We start from the raw sequence: 17,682 nt of genomic DNA, 5'->3' as shown, positions 1-17,682 counted from the left end.
TTCAAGGTTTTTCATACACTTTCTTTTTTCAATATGTTACTGACTTTTTTTTCTCTGCCCCTTTTGATTAGCAGAAACTGCCAGCAGTTTTGACCTTGCCTTCAAAAGCCTTCTTATTCCAATTAGCCATAAACTAGCTGAGTTGAATTTTATTAATTTATTGTGGATGAATGCACATGATATGGTTGCAATTAACTTAATTATATTCTGGGGTACACACACCTGTTAAATCCTGGGCAATATCACGAAGTCTCTCTCAGCCAAATTCAATGGCAGCAATGGTTAGTTTTGGTAAATGTAAGCTCTCTTCATCCTGGATGAGTTGAGTTTTTCTTACTAAGGATTTTTCCGGTTACACTGGAGATAAAAAAACCAACAACCCTGGTCTTTAACATGGAGCTTGCTGTTTCTGAGGGTGCAGATAAGTGTCTTAGTATTCAAAAGCCAAGTTGCTGCTGATTGATGTATTGATTGAATGTTGACCATGTTACTCACTAAATACCTATAAATGTTGGGACACCTGCTACGTAGAAAACAAATTTTGACACTGATAATCTCTTGTAGAGTACTGTTGTAAGAAAGTCCTCGATTACTCTACTTGCATTCCCCCGCACCCAGGACGAGCCAGCTGTTCTGGGGGTGGCTAGTGTGCAGCCCCCGCCAGGTGGCAGCCCTTGCCCCAAAATGGCTTTGGCTTCGCTCTGAGGGGCTAATGGTGCAAATAGACAGGTCAAGCGCTCCGCTGCCGACCCAGCACTGCCTTCCCGAAGCCCGGCCAGCCTACCCGGGGTTGCCGTGGCCCTTCGACTTCCTCTCCTGGCTCTAGGATGGCGTGGCAGGTAGTCACTTGTCAAGATTTCCCCAATCAGCCAGAGACTGGTCGAAGAGTGGTGGTTAAATGATATGCATAGGGAAGCTGTCCCCCAAATGAAACTCATCCGCGGGCTACCCCTTCGTGGGCTTGCCCAGTGCTTTTCACTGCCCTTGGGCTGGCTATGGACAGGGGCAGCTGGACCCGGCACAAGCCGTGACTGAGCTAGCTTGGCTCAGGACAGGCTTGTGTCGGGTCCAGGAGCTACCCCACTGCAGCTCTGCAGTTTAAATGTTGTAAGAGCTGGGCTGCCTGTGTACCCAGCTCTTACTATATTTAAACTGCAGAGCCGCAGCAGGGGGTAGCTCCCAGAGGCTTCCAACCCATCAACTAATCGTGTAGTCGATAGAAATTCTATCAATTACACAATTGGCTGATTACTCATTTCTTAACATTGCTAGTTGAATCTCCCATGTATGGAAAAGTTTACAGAAGATGGCAGTGAATTAGAATGGAAATATTTCCAGTATTCATATATCCTTTATTCTGGTCAGTCTGTATTTAGACCTGGATGAGGGATAGAAACTGTGCTAGAGGTGTTAATTGATGTTCTTGTGTGTAGGTGTTGAAGATCTGCTCAAGCTAATTGTATTAGTCTGCTTTTCATAAGCTTGATCATGAGGAAATGCTGCTAGAGGGGTCCTTAGTAGTATGAGGTCTTTTTAAGTTTTCGTAAGACTATATGGGCTGTAGTGTATGCAATAGACAGAGGATACCCAGTGGAATATAATTTACAGCCGGTCCCCGAGTTATGAACACGTTACGGATCAAACGCTTGTCCATAACTCGGAATGGTCATAACTCGGAACCCATTGAGTTACATTGCGACCACGCTGTTCGTAAGTGCAGGTCGCGTTCATAACTCGGAGCCCGCATTTACGACTGCTTTGGTTGTAAGTGCGGAAGGTCATAAGTCGAGGTGGCCATAAGTTGGAGACCAGCTATAGTTTATAGCTAGTCTTGCTGGTGTAGTGGTATGGGTGGAAAGATGTCTATGGAGAGTGGTAAAGGAAAATACATATTTTAAAAGAACTTTAAACCACAAAACAAATGTCTTAAACTATTTATCTTTACAGTTTAATATAAAATATCTGCTACATAGATTACATTTATCATATTTAAATATATTAAGATATGATTCTCTTCTGAAGTGCCGATAAAATATGGTGATTCCTTTTACCAGAGATTTGCTCCCTGTTTGTAATTCAGAGATATCTGCTGATTTTAGATAGTGTTTACTGCATTGTATTGTCTGCTAGCTATATTGGCTTTGCATAGTAAGAGGAGAGGGAGCGGAAATCTATTCCTGCTTGCACATCAGCAGCAGAATTATGTACAACACTGTGACACGGTTGTACAATTCCAATGAAGGTGGCACTGGGGTTCTACAGATATTACTGAGGACCTTATTTTGCAGAATTGTTGGGCCTTTCTACATTATAGGGTTAAGTCAACCTAATCTATGTAATTCCAGTTACATGAATAATGTAGCTGGAGTTGGCATATTTTAGGTTGTATTATTGTGCTGTCTACACCATGCTGGATTGACAGGAGAAACACTCCTGACGACTTACCTCATGCCTCTCAATACAGAGTTGACAGGACAATGATCAGTTGCTGCAGAAATCAGTTCATCTGGTAGTGAAAAGCCCTTTTACTAGAGATAACATGAGAAGAAAAGAATCAAGCTTGATTCTCAAATCTTCCACTGTACTTGAATGAGCAAATATGTCATACACATTTGAGCTTAAATGTTCAGAGCAATATAATGACAAAGGAACTCATTATGACTGAAACACCAATTGACTGGTATAAGAACAGATTTGAAAGATCTTAATAATTAAGAGTAGGGTTATACTGCAAACAATGGTAATGTAAGAATGGTTAGAGAAGAAAATGAATTTGTCAGAAGATTATTTCAGTTGGTCTCAAGTTGTCAGACAACAATTCTGTTTTTCAGAAGTTCATATTACAGAGTTGTATTTTGCTTAAAATGCCCCAGTTATTTATTTGACTATAACTACATATTATTTTTTTCTAGGTTAAAATTAAAATGCTAAAATGCAGATGAAGATTGGTTTAAAAACAAGTGCTGCTCTTTCTTAGGAGTACAGACGGTCAAGGTCATGAAGCAATTTTTTAAACTTTCAGGTATGTATTTGCACATATAGCTTTTTTATTTAGTAATTCCTGATGATTGAGACACATGTTTTTTTTGTATTCACATTTATAATTTGATAAAGGAATTTGTTCATATGCGCCCACCAGTACCCTTGTATCTTATCTTTAGGTTATAATTACTATATCCTTTTACCATTTCTATCAAACATTTTATTAAACTTGAGAGTTGTAGAATTTGTGTTTCCCTCTGCTTCCTCTGTGAGGAGAGGGCTTGAGTAACAGTATGTTAATCTGATACATGTACAGCGCATATGAAAGGCTAGTGTTGTGGAAAGCGCAATGGATAAATACATGTTATGACACCAAGTTCTCCCACTTGGTCTAAAAGGGAGGCTTTGTTTATATTACAAGTTGTGCCAATTTAACTAAAGGTATGCTTTTAAAATTGATTTAAACTCCTACGTGGACATCTCATCGGTTCATTAAACTAAATCAGTACAAGGCAGGTATAGATCATACAGGTTTGCACTGCTTTATCTATATTGATTTAAAAAAACAGATTTTCAGGTAAACTGTTGCAACTTGTGATATAAACAAGGCCTAAATAGATTATACTGGGCAAAATTTTCATAAAAAGTGTGTCTAATCTATGAAGACACTCAGCAAACAAATGTTTGATTTGTTATAAGAAGCACACAGGATCTTTTTCAGGGGAAAAGGCAATATGTCATGTTTATTGAGAATGCAGTAGAAAAGCAGTTACCACATGCTTCATAAAGACAAGCCTACACATACATACAGACACACACACATCCTAGAGATGGTGAGTGAGGAGTCAGGGTTCCTCTAAGATGGCAAGAGCTTCCCTTCTTATACAAGAAAGTTCCCATTAGGGTGTGTATGTATTGCAGTGTCATGCTGCAATCTTCCTTAAAAGATGTTAATCTCAGGTTTTTCAGTTATTCTTTGATGGTTATTGTTAAGCTTCTTATATTTTGTTTGTGGTCTAACCTTCAGGAGTGTCTGCTGTTTCCAGGGCTGAGCTATTCTGCTAATTTCTTTAGCCTTCATCCAGTCTCGGGCACCCTGCATGTTCTCTCATCATCTCCAAGTGTCTCAAGTCTTCTTGACCATCTGGACCTCCCTGATGACTTTCTTACACATTCTTCTTTCAGGCTACGTCTAGACTGCAATCTTCTTTCGGAAGAAGCTTTCCCAGATGAGCTCTTCCAGAAAAACTTTTTTCAAAAGAGAGCGTCTACACAGTAAAAGCGTAACTTAAAAACCATGTGTTTTTCAATTGTGATTGCCAGGCCTTGACAAACCGCGGCGAGAGCTACTCGCCAGCCCCACACTGTGCATTCGCCAGATTGTGACTGCGCATGTGCGCAGCGCCCGTGAATGGGGTGCATGGAGCGACCGGCTGAAATCTACTCACCATGGGCGAGTAGAATCAGCGGTTTGTTGAGCCCTAGTGATTACTGTGGACAGAGTGGCCACCAGGGCAACTGCATTTTCCTGGAGGCCTCTGTTTTTAAAAAAAAAAAAAAAATTCTCTTCCATGTCCACACATGCCTTTTTCCGAAAAAGCTTTTTTGGAAAAAGGCTTCTTCCTCATAGAAAGAGATTTATTGCTGTCGGGGGGAAAAAAACTTTGTTCTTTCGACTTTCTGTTGAAAGAATGCAATAGCAGTGTAGACATAAGTGTAGTTTTTCTGGGAACGCGGCTGTTTTTCTGGAAAAACTCTGCAGTGTAGACATACCATCACACCAAATAATGTACAGAGTTCTTCAGATAAAGGATTACATAGTTACTAAAAGACTCAACTTAGTTTGCAGTGCAGACATTGTCTAATCACGGGAAGCAAGGTGAAATAGAAGCATACAGAACTTACAAGCAAATCAGTATACATCAAATCATTGTGTCATATGTATATTTTTATAACCAATACTAAAATATTACATTTTGGCTGCAGATTCATATATAGGTTTGAAGAAATGTTTGGCATTTTATCTGTTGTTGCATCTCCCATAAAAAACGAACGGAATACTACAGGTTTTTACAAAAAAAATACATTATGGAGATGAGGTAATTGTTATTGTTTGGTATTTGTTACTTAATATTAAGCAAGATTTGCAAAGGTTGAAATGATCAATCTGAAAGAGTTCAGTTAGATAATTATTGCCCTCTACTTTTATACTCTAGCTGTCATTGTGGAGTCAGAAGAACCTCCTAGTAGTTTTGCCATCATCAGTAAGTAGATAAGGAGAAGAGAATTCATAATAGCCCAGTGTAAGATCAGTATGGGGTGCATCGGAATACATAAGTTTAAAAGGTGAGACTGATTAAGGACTTTAAAACCAGTATATTAAAGCTGTGTACAAAAGGAAAGAAACAGTAAAATGGGGAAATTGAATCGGCAGGGAATGGATCTCTAACAGGTTGTTTCCATTTTTAACAGCTGTTTCTGTTGGAATGAGGTTTGTAAAGGAAGAGAAAGCTGAAGGGAGATGTCAAGAAGAAAAAAGGGACAAAAGAAAAATTCTAGGGTGAGGGATAGGTAGGATGGGTTTGATTTAAATCTGTAGTCAGGAAGATCCGATTTAATCATGGTTTTTTACATAAGTGCATTTTTGTTGGTTGTTACAACCTTAATACATGTTCTTCATAACTCAGAGATGTAGGTTTTGTTTTTAGAAGATACACATTATATATTTTTAAACAGTGATTTATTTTGAAAACTTTTCAAATTAGTTTTATAGCTAATCAGAAAATGAATGATTGTTTATTACATTTACCAAAGATAATTGAAGCAGATAGTTCATCTCCAATTTAACAGGTTAGTCATTAATATTTGGAGGATTTTCTTGCCCTGCTGTATTAGGAGGAGAACATAACCAGACAGACATTTAAATTGTTTTATTTAAAACTAGAGGGCTGAGCACCCTGCTCGCCAACCCTCCTCTCACTGGTTACTTTCACAGACAGAGAGCCTGTTAAACTTTCACTGAGCCCAGCTGCACTGTCCATGGCCCCAAGTCACTCTCACCCTTCTCCGCTCCTGCCCCACCACATCCCTGAATAGGCCCCCTCTATCCGAATGCTCTCGGACCATCGCATCCTTCAATTGCCATCCAGTCCTTCCCTTACCCATCCTGCTCCTGCCCCACCCACCAGTAAAATAAGTTGTGTGCAGAGTTTGGAGCCTCTCCTGGTAGCTAGCACGGGGCTGCAGAGTTTGGAGCCTCTCCTGGTAGCTAGCATCGGGCTACAGAGAAGTGACCTGCCAGGAAGAGGATATGCTCTGTGGGCTTATGAGCCTCACATGTAAACAAAAAATGAACAGTATCAGTAAAGCAGGGCCCAGCTCCAAATGAATCCCCTTGATTCTAGGTGCTTATGGGTACCTGGCTTGCTAGCAAGGGGCAGGGGTTGAGTTACATGCGAGTGGCCAGGTAGGGAGAGAATTCACTTCTCTCTGTGCCCAGTTACTGCCCATTTTCCAGGACTGCAGTGCTCCAGATGTGCCCTTCCAGCAGACAGCCAAGCTCTGCTGTGGGACTGGGACATGCTCTGTGCAGACAGGGCACAATGGAGAGACATGGAATCATGGGGCAGTCCCCAGCTTTACACGCCTATGCCCTGCTAAGAACCAGATTTGGGTCACGTAGGAAGAGAGCCTGGAAGGGTAATCTGGGCTACTAGTCCTTATCTTGGAGTTCCATGGCCGATAGCCCACCTACCTCCATCCTCCATTCCTACACCCACCATCCTCCCTAACCCCTCCTCCTCACCCCACACTGTTCATCCCCTTCTTCCATGTCTACCTCCATCTCCATTCTTACACCTAACCATCCTTCCCTAACTCCTGCCCATCCCGCCCCACACTGCCTATCCCTTCCCCTACTTCCTTCCTCCTTTCCTATACCCCCATCCTTCCCTAACCTGCCTGAGCTGAGTAGGTAGGACCCTTGGGAGGTGGAATCTGCCCAGGCCAGGTTGCCAGGTAGCTTTGCCAGTCTTTGGGCAGGGAATCTGTGTGAGGAAAGCCAACAGCATAAGAAAGATGTGGGCAGGGAGCAGGAACAGGAGGCCACCCATGTGGGGCCAAGCTGTCTGTTGGGCAGTGTGAACAAACAAGAGCTTTTTGATGCTGCTGATGTGATGAGGTCATTTTGTCATTAAGCAGGAAAAACTTTTTTTCTTTATATGATGAGAGAGAGAGAGAACAACATTATGTATTCTGGATTGTTTTCTTCAACAGCAAACATAATATTTTAACAAAACAAGCATATGCATTTTTAACTTAAATATTCAGGATTTTTAGAATCAGGTTTGTTTTTGTTGAAATTGTTTTTAACTAAAATACTTAAATAAAATATTAAAATTAAATCGACCATGTCTATCAGGTCAACATGAGAAACTGAAAATATTGGCTTTTACTGCTAACTCGGTCGTCTTCACCTTAATTTTCGTGTTCATAATCTGAAAAAGAGAAACAAGCTTTTTTCTGCTTCTTCGGGTCCCAAATGATTTCTCAATTTGAAATGAATTAGTCCAAAGGAAGAAAATATTTTCTCTACACCGGTAAAAGAAACTACTGCTGCTAAGAGTGAAATTATCATTTCAACAGTCTCTGAATCCCAAGTGCTTAAGTGACTTCCACCAGTTTACTAGTGTGACTTTTTCTAAAACTTCGTCAGCAAACACATATTTCTTGAATGGTTCACCCTTAGCTCTGAAGTTTATTATAGCTGTCATTATGTAGGGATGATTACTCGATGCCCATGTCATAGCCAACTTCGCTTATTCAGCAGTTAAGGTTTGAGCCTGGTACCAGCCAGTTTTACTGTTAACAAGCATATATCTATGGAGACACAAATCCATAGTTTGAGAACTGCAAAGCTAAGCATCTCTGATGGTATCTTCTAGACTGAGCACTGATTCCCATTGGGAAGATAGAAAGATTAACCTAAATAATCTGTATGGAAGGGAAAACACCCTTCTCTGACTTCCTACTGGAGCTGTTGAGGCAAAACTGTACTTGACCTAGGGATAGAATGGGCGTGCTATGCTAGTGTATCTCAAAACTGAAGTCGAAGGACCATGCGGTGATGAGAAGGGAATTAGCTTCTATATCTGCTAAAGTCCTGGTCCCTCTGAGACTGATGATTGAGTCTGGCCGTACTAAGTGCCTTTTATGATTTGGCTGTCTTTGTTCATGCAGTTAGATAGGAGACCCATAACCCTTCTAGTTGTCTTTGCATTAATTTTGTGTGCAGTACAGTAGAGTCTCGATTATCTGACCTAAATGGAACCGGAGGATGGTCAGATAGTGGAAATGTCGGATGATACGGAATACTAATTGAAAACATGGTACAAATATATATAAACTCAATTTATTACTAATTCTAATGAAAAATAAAATAGAATATTTCAACAAACAAAAATAGAATTTTCAACACTTGTGAATATAAAAAAGTTTAGTTTTTAAAGAAATGAGTGATCAGGAGTTGGTTTTGGGCGTCCTTAGTTTTCTTTGTGGCAGAATCTCGCCAACGTCTGAACAGCAGTAAATGTATAGCTGTTGCTTCTCTCTGTTGCTCAGTGTAAATTAGTGCTACGTCGAGAGCCTTCACTCCCTCACTGTGACTCAATCTATCCACTTTCTCTAGTTCCATACTATCGTCTTCCATATCATCATCATCATCATCATCATCTCCATGATTCATAAGGTCAATTAAATCTTTATCAGTCAGCTCTTGTTGCTTATCTTTTTCCATCCATTCTTATACGTCGTCATTGCTTACATCTTCACAGCCTGGTATCTGTTTCAATAAGATTAAAAGATTTTCACAACTTTCTTGACTTGTTTCTTCGTTAGTCATCTTAATTTATTCTGTTTTTGTCGTCCGTAAGTTGCTTTTTTTATGATCTTGTTAGTGTTTTCTTTTCAATTTCTGCCCAAGCTCGTGCAACCCAATAAACAATGTCTTTTAGGTTTATTTTTTCAATTTATCTAGCATGCTATTTCCATAATCAATAGCATCTATAAGTAATTTATGAAGCCAATGTCCATTTTTTTAAGCTTCAGTAACACCCTCATCCATAGGTTGGCACGAGGTGACATTTGGTTGTAAAAAAAAAAAAAAAAAATCACTCTTATGTCCCCATTCTTCAGTTCATCTGTGTTAGGATGTGATGGCGCATTATCAATAACCAAAATAGCTTTCCTTTCTAGGTTTTTAGAATTCAAGAATCTTTCTACTGAAGGAATGAATTCATTATAAAACCAACTTCGAAAAATTTTAGAGCTCATCCATGTACTCTTTTGGTTGCTATACCAAAGTGGTAGTGTTGTAGGAGCTATATTTTTGAAAGCACATGGATTTTTGGATTTTCCTGTTAAAGCAAATTTGAATTTCTGGTTACCTGAGATGTTACTGCAGGCAAGAATGGTCACTCTTTCTTTTCTTCTTTTATGGTCAGGAACTGAAGTTTCTGCACAGGAAGCCAGAGTTTTTGATGGAAGCATTTTATAATTCAGGCCCATTTTGTCACATTGTATATTTGTTCATGTGATAACCCTTCATTATTTACAAGAGACAGAAAATGTTCTCTAAATTAATAACTGATCTGAAACTGCTGATAATTTTTCTCTGTAGGTGTTGAGCTGCCTGTCTTACTTCAGAGGCTGGGCCAACCAGACTCTGCTCTCAGGTTCGGAGGGTAACCAAGAAGATACAAATTGCTTAATGTGAATAAATGCAAGGTTTATTAGATATTACAGGTGATATAAAAAGAAAAGGCAAGAGAAGGCTTACAACATCCCTTTGGCTTGCTGGGGACTCTGACTCAGCAAAGGATGGACTCCTGGGTCAGGTCCGAAAGGCACCTCTGTACAGTTCCAGGTCCTTCAGGAAGTCCAAAAGGCATTGGCAGCAGTAAACGATATATATAGCCTGTACACAAAATTCTAGAAGCGGCAACTAACTACATGCAGAAGAAAAAAAAAAAAACCCCAAAACCAAACACCTGCCGGTGTGAGAAGATTCCAACACACAGGCTTGTTTACCTCAGAGCTTCTCTCAACTGTGCAGTGAACTCAACCATGCTGGGCACAGCCTATCTCTCTAACAAGCTAGGTAGCTGGGAATTTTCCTTGCTAACAGCAGGCCAAAGCCTGTTTTCTAGTTTGCGGACATGAGAACTGGGAAGATTCACTAACTCCTCAAAATACAATGGTCTTCCGGTTTTCCAACCACAACACTGCCTTACTCCATAACGTTTTTTCCACCGAACTAGCCAGCCTGTACTAGCTGTGAAGTTGGCTTCTCCTTCATTAAATTCTTTGTGAAATGCCAGCGCTTTTTCTTGTAGAATAGGTTGTTATTGGCATGCTGTTTTGTCTTTGCTATGTGAACCACAAAAATAAAGCTTCACTCGCCTTTTCATACTCACATTTTTTTCATAGTCTTTTTTTCAGACCTTCATTTGAAGCCCTATCAGAGCACCATTTTTCAATTTCATTTCTTTTTCTCTTCATCGCCAATAGTAACATGTCCCACACCATATTCTGTCGCCACTTTTTGCATAGTTTCACCTTTATGTAGTCTTTGTAAGGCTTCAAGATTTTTTCCATTGAAACAACTACTTTCTTTCTCTTTTCACTTGCCATGCTGCTAAAGAAATTTCAATCTACAGTACTTTATAAGAATACAGTACTGGTGTCATCAAACAAAAGCATGACTGCACTCATATGTGCGGTGTGGGTGCGCTGCACTGATTGTGATTGGCTATTGTACGTGCTGCATTCTTATTCTTCATGGCAGATTGCATGTCAGATAAAACAGAATGTTGGATAAGCGAAGGTCGGAAAATCGAGATTCTTCTGTTGCTGTAATCTCTGAAATTAACCCTTGTGCTTTGCTATACTGTTTGGAGTTTTTTCCTCAGCATCTTTAAGGCCCTTGGTCTGAAAACTACTCAGGGACAATACTCAAATCTAAGGACATCCTAATTTAATTTTTCAAGGTGGAATGAAATATTTTGACATTTCCTTCCCCTGCCAAAGTATGAATTAAAGGAAGACTTTGTAGAGAAAATAGTTATTTTCAAAATAAAGTGATTGACATCTGCTTCTCAATTCTCGAAGCAAAAATGATCATGCTAAAGTCCTATTCTATTTTGCTTCTGAATAGCTGCTGCATATTAAAATAGAACTGCAGTAATGGTGAAGTGAGGAAATTATAAGTTGTTTTATAAAACCAGAGAGCAACCAAATAGTGGCCATTCTCCTTGAAAGGTTTATTCATAAAATGTGTTTGTTTTGCAGGTTGGAAAAAGACAGCAAAGTTGTCCATCTTCACCCTGAGAAATACTGTGCCGAGTATTGTGCAGCAAACATGCTGATGTTTCCCTGGTCTAAAGGAGACAGCTGAAGTGTGTCTGTCACTTTCAACTTCTTCCAAAAAATACTCTTCGGGGGCGGGAAAAAAGCCAGCTATTTTCAAATAAAATGGTGCCAAATCAACAGTGACATAATTTTTTATTTATGATATAGGAAGCTGTAAGCAAGGAAAGTTTTGTTAGAACCTGTGTTCATAGTATTGATAATAGGATTTTAAAGTTTGTAGATGCTAAAATTCAGGACAGGTTAAACAAAAACACCATACTCAGATTCAAAACTTCTATTATATGACTAAACTGCATTTTCAGTGTTTGTCCAAGTCAGAGGAGAGTATGTGCAACTAGGTTCTGCATTGGTAAGATCATTGCTGTGGAACTGATGTCACACTTAGGTGGCATGTAATGCGGTAGGAGGCCACTGACCCACAGAAAAATTACGAGAAGAACACACACACACACACACACTCTCTCTCTCTCTCTCTCTCTCTCTCATTGATCTGCCCCTCAAGTGAGGAGAAAAACAAAGCCCTCACCGATGTGGCCTCCAATTGAGAAGAAAAAAGACACTTCTGTCACTCCCTTCAAGCTCCAGCACCACAGCGGGAGGAGGAGAGAAGATGCCAAGGCTTGGGACTGATCTTCAGGACTGGATTAATTCTTCTGGGGTCCCTAAGATCTGGGGTGGGGCCAAAAATTAGGGCTTTTGTGTGGGAGGGGCTTACTGGGGTAATGGTGCAGGGCTTGGGTGGAAGGGAGAGTACAAGAGTGGGCTGGGGAGAGGAGACCTGAGCTGGTGGTGAGAGTGTGGGATCTGGGTGGAAGGGAGGGTACAGGAGTGGGCTGCGGGTCCCAGGGAGGATGAGTGCAGGAATGGGGTGGAGGTGTGTGGGGAAGATCTACTGCTATTTATACTTGCATGATCTTGATGAGCGCTTGTGTGAGTTGTGCAGCAACCAGAAAATCACAGCTCTCACTCTAGGCAGGACCAAAAGTTCTTGCTTATACATTTGTATGGTGACTATATACAGGAGGACACCTGACTTGCTTTTCACAGTCTTAGATGTTTTATCTATAACATTTAGATGTAATTAAATCAAGGCAGGGATCAGAACACATAATAGAAAGGAAAACCAGTTCAAAGACTGCAAGATCCCCACTCTTGCAAAAACAGCTGATCTTTAAGTGTAGATCTCACCCATAACAAAATGAATTGTGTGATGTGATCTTTTCCCATCAACCATGTTGAATGGCTTTAATTAGTTCTGTCTTCCTTACAATTTATTTCCATGTCTGTTTTCCATTATTTTGCCCAGCTTTGATGTTAGATTAACAGTTTGTAAGATCACACTTTTTTGCTTTTCTTCAAGGTAATAGTCTCTTTCCCAAAGGCAGAAATACTTTAATTCTTGCTGGACTCTGTGCTACGTTCAACTAGGCTATGTCTACACACAGCTTTTTGCGTGAGTAATATGCAAATGAGGATAAGCATGGAATATTGCTGAGCCTAATTTGCATACCTAATGAGCCACCATTTTTTTCAGAAGAGGCTCGTGCACAAGGAGTGTCTGCACTGCCCTTCTTGCGCAAGAAAACACTCTTGCACAATGCTGTTCTTCCTGAAAAGTAATAGGTGTAATGGCATTGCGCAAGAAGGGGCAGTGTAGACCACTCCTTCTTGCGCAAGAGCCTCTTCTGAAAAAAATTGTGGCTCATTAGGTATGCAAATGAGGCTCAGCAATATTCCATGCTTAGCCTCATTTGCATATTACTTATGCAAGAAGCCGAGTGCAGACATAGCCCTACTGTGACAGATTTTTAGCAAGTAGTGTCTGCTGGTTAAGGGCATAAAATAGGGCATGGATTAACCCCTCAGTTCCAACTCAGAGGATGCAGCAGTAACAGAATATGGTCCAGTATAAGCTCAATATTGTACATCTATATTGAAAATATTGTAAGTTTGTATTTTGTTTTCACAGCTAGCATAATTAGTTCTCCCTCCTTGCACAGGACTATACCAAGAGTCCCAGGATGTAAGAATTATCTTGTGTCCCGTTTCTTCTTGGTGACAAACATCAGTAAAGGCCTTTAGTCAGCATTGACACTAAGTGTAGTAGACACTTCTAAGGCCCAACAGAAAGTTGTGGATCTTGGAACTGTGGCCAGCCTGTTGTTGTTAGCCTGTTTCTGGTCTTTGAAGGGTTCAGAACTTTCTCAGGTCCATCAAAGTTCACCTACCAGCTATCAGTACTTTACAGCCTCCTATGGAGGGGCATTAAGTTTTCACTCCCTCTTTGACTGCTTGATTTGTCTTCGAGTGCTTGCTCATGTCCATTCCAGTTAGGTATGCGCATGCTGCATGCATGGATTCTGGAGCTTTATCCCTTAGCAGTATCTGTTGGGCCAGCCAAGGAGCCCCCTGCAGTGGCATTGGTATATTGGTGCATATATACTCTTGCCAGCCCTCCACCCCCTCGGTTCCTTCTTACCACCCATGATGGTAGCAGGAGCGCTTGATTATGCAGTTAATCTATCCCTTAGCTTGTAAATACAGTTTGGCTACATCTAGACTGGCATGAATTTCTGGAAATGCTTTTAACAGAAAAGTTTTCCATTAAAGCATTTGCGGAAAAGTGCGTCTAGATTGGCACGGACGCTTTTCCGCAAAAGCACTTTTTGTGGAAAAGCATCCGTGCCAATCTAGACACGCTTTTCCGCAAAAAAGCCCCGCTCACCATTTTTGCGGAAAACAAATCTGAGCTGTCTACACTGGCCCTTTTGCACAAAAGGACTTTTGCCTGAACTGGAGTAGCATAGTATTTCTGCAAGAAGCACTGATTTCTTACAGTGGGAAGTCAGTGCTTTTGCAGAAACTCAAGCGGCCAATGTAGACAGCTGGCAAGTTTTTCCAGCAAAGTGGCTGATTTTCTGGAAAAACTGGCCAGACTAGATTAAGTAGATTAGTTAAGTAGTGTAAGTAGTTCAAAAGTTGACTTATCCAAGGAGTTTTCCCTTATCACTCCCCTTCTGGGGAGGGGATGCCCAGACCACATGGTTTTAAGCTGTTTGTAAAGTGCTCTAAACCCATGCCCTGCGGGGCTCCCCATAACTCCCTGCCTGAAGGTCTTAGGAGAGGGCCATCACACACAACTGTCGGATCTGCAAGAGCTTCAAACCAAGAACAAAGTGGGATTAAGATTCCTGCCCAAAGCTCATCTTAATGGATTCTGCTCTTCAACCAGCAGCACCAAAGATGGCACTGGGCATGCGCAGCAAATTGACCTTTATGAGACGGCCTTCCTTAGCACTGAGGTATACAGCACCAGCAAAGCCTTCAACATCAAGGTACTGATCATAGTCTCCAGCACCAAGCAGGAAAAGACAACATAAGGGAGATCAACATACAAAGCATGGCTGTAAAGTGTGCCACGGAGATGGGCATGCGGCTACAACAGCACACCAAAAGGCTCCTGCACCACACCAGCTCCAATTGAGCTCAACGCACAGAGAGCGCCTGGCACCAGATGTAGTTATCGAAGAGGTCCAGAAGCTGTCCACTGCAGAGATGTTCAGTGCAGCACATGAGCTCATAGAGCTTACTTAAGTCACTGGGACTAGTCATGACAGCATATGAAGAACACCTGGCACCTCCTTCAGCACTGGAGCCAGCTCAGGTGCCTATTCCCGTACCAATACCAACTGAGTCTAGCACAGGCACAACAACAGCATTTGTACTGGTGCCGCTACCGACACCTACCCACGTGGGGTCCCAGATACCAACCTCTTCTTCAGCACCATCCCTTATGGTACCGTAGGCCCTGGTGATAACATCACCCTACCCCTTGGAGCTGCCAGTGCAGGGCCCATACCCATGCCAATGGTACCACCAGCGCCGACCCATAGTGGGAAGCCGGCAGCAACGGCGACACAGGACCCACGCCAATGGTGTCACCACGCCGACCCATAGCAGGAAGCCGGCAGCAACGGCGAGACAGGTTCTCATCGTTCCCGGCACCATCATCAGCACCACCAGCTTGCTGGAGTCAGATGTAGACTCCATTCATTCCCTGCAGGACCTCCCTCTCAAAGGTACTGATCTGTTCTCTGAATAGACTGATGTGTGGCTCCATAGCCTCAAGGATTGCAGGGCTACGTTAAAATCTCAGGGAATCCATAGCCTGGCCCCCCAATGAAGGCTCCTAAACCTGCCTAGAGCCATTTCCAACAATCTTTCAGGCCTGACTGAGCCAGGAGGAGGAGTTGCAATAGCAATAATAATGATGGCAGGAACAGAGAGGATCTAGGTCTGATTCCAACAGGGAATCTGTCCCATCCCTTCACCAGCAGCCCAACACCTCATTTTCCATCCACTAAAGGACTGCATCCCAAGCTCTAAGATAACCCTGCCCTTTGGGTGCCAGCTATCCCAGATCATTGGGTATTCAGCCTGGTGGACAGCAGATATGCTATCCCTTTTCTTTCCCATCCACCCTTCCCACCTCCAACCCCTGTTCTGCTTCAGGGACCCCTTTCTTGAGCAACTACTAGAGCAAGAGCTAACCTCACTTCTGCTCCTGGGAGTAGTCAAACCTGTCCCAAGGGAGTTCAAGGGGAAAGGTTCCCCCTCCCCCCCCCCCCCCACACACACACACACTATTTCCTTATCCCCAAATCCCATCCACCTCCCCTTCAGAAGACTCCAACAAGCAGGATGTGGGGGTTTGGACAGCCAGCACTGGGTATACAGGCAGTCCCTGACTTACGTCGGATCCGCACTTACGAACGGGGCTCTCTCACCCTGGAGGTCGAGGTGGCAGATTGCTACCTGCGAGCTCCGGGGCGAGAGAGCCCCGTTCGTAAGCTGCTCCGGTGCCCCTGGTCTGCTGGAGACTGTCTCCAGCAGACCAGGGACACCGGGACTGAAGCGGCAGCCACGGTGGGTCCCGCGCCTCTGAGACTTTGCCAGAGCAAAGCCTCAGAGACGCGGCACCCCACTGCCCCTGCAGCTCTGCTCCCCGTGTCCCTGGTCTAATGGGGGGGGGCATAGCTAGTGTGACCCCCCCCCCCCCAGCAGACCAGGCTTTTGTTTTGGACCCTGGGGCAGAGGAGCTGGGGCGCTGCCGATTGGTCCTGCAGCGCCGCTCTGGGCACTACTGGACCAACCCAGCAGCACCCCAGTTGCTCTGCCCCAGGCGTCCCCAAGTCACACGCTGCTGAAACTGACCAGCACTGACTACAGGAAGCCTGAGGCAGAGTTGCTCTGCCCTGGGCTTCCTGGAATCAGCTGCTGATCAGTTTCAGCAGCAGCTGATTTGGGGAAGCCTGGGGTTCTTAAGTTGATTCTGTATGTAAGTCAGAACTGGCGGTCAGTTTCAGCAGTGTCTGAATCTGGACCCCAGTTCCGACTTACATACAGATTCAACTTAAGAACAAACCTACAGTCCCTATCTTGTACGTAACCTGGGGACTGCCTGTATACGCACTGATACACCAGCACCACTCCAGGGGGCTCCCAGACTAGCCTGACAGGTACTGCTAAGGGAAAAAGCTCTGGAATCCATGCATGCAGTGTGCACACCCCTAACTGGAATGGAGACGAGCAAGCATTTGAACAACAGTTATGAGGTAACTAACCATTTTTTCTGGAAGGGCCGTGTATGTAAATATCTATCCATGTAGCCTGGTTGATCTCAGCCTAGTTCACATAGCATTGATGAATTTACCCTATGAACCTCTGGCCTCCTGCTCCCCTTTTCTTTCTGTGATTGAGGAGGAAAGCAACCCTACCACCAGAGCTGACAGACTATGGGGTCATGCTGGCAAATGGCCCTAGGCCCACATTGCACAAAGAGCAGTACCAGGCACTACAGGAAACAGACATCTGTCTGTTTGGCACTACAGCACTGGCTATGCTAACTTAAGATAATAAATATTTAACCAAAACAAAATATCATTAATTCACTCATTTCCATTTCTCTTCCTACCCCACCAAAAGAAGAAAAAGCAACACGGCCCTGACAAATCTGTGACAACAGTAACTTGGAGAGTAGCCATTGATATTACTAGTAATATTTTAGGTTAGTTTTATGTACCTTGCACTGAAGAAAGTAATTTCTAAGTGGTGGCTATGTTATAAAAAAACAACTGCTTAAGGTAATAGTCTGTTTAAAGATCTTTTATCACAGACATAGCACTTTAATTCCTCAAACCCCCATCATAGGTTTCAATACAAAAAAGATATCACTTTATAATGCACATCTGGCACATCCATCACATTTTGTTG

The 17,682-nt window shown here is 42.6% G+C and overlaps 1 long non-coding RNA gene across 1 annotated transcript; it reads left to right on the top strand.

Moving 5' to 3' along the window:
• The first annotated feature begins 5,087 nt into the window (after positions 1–5,087).
• LOC149525836 (uncharacterized) lies at positions 5,088–11,526 on the top strand. Its single transcript, XR_016348544.1, has 2 exons — positions 5,088–5,328; positions 11,329–11,526. It is a non-coding gene; the product is annotated as an uncharacterized LOC149525836 (long non-coding RNA).
• Positions 11,527–17,682: the final 6,156 nt, after the last annotated feature.

This window comes from Pelodiscus sinensis, chromosome 1, assembly GCF_052426305.1.
Source record: "Pelodiscus sinensis isolate ZL-2025 chromosome 1, ASM5242630v1, whole genome shotgun sequence".
Taxonomy (NCBI): Eukaryota; Metazoa; Chordata; order Testudines; family Trionychidae; genus Pelodiscus; species Pelodiscus sinensis.
Note: the sequence above shows the minus strand (reverse complement) of the source record. Positions and strands in the feature narration are given on the sequence as shown.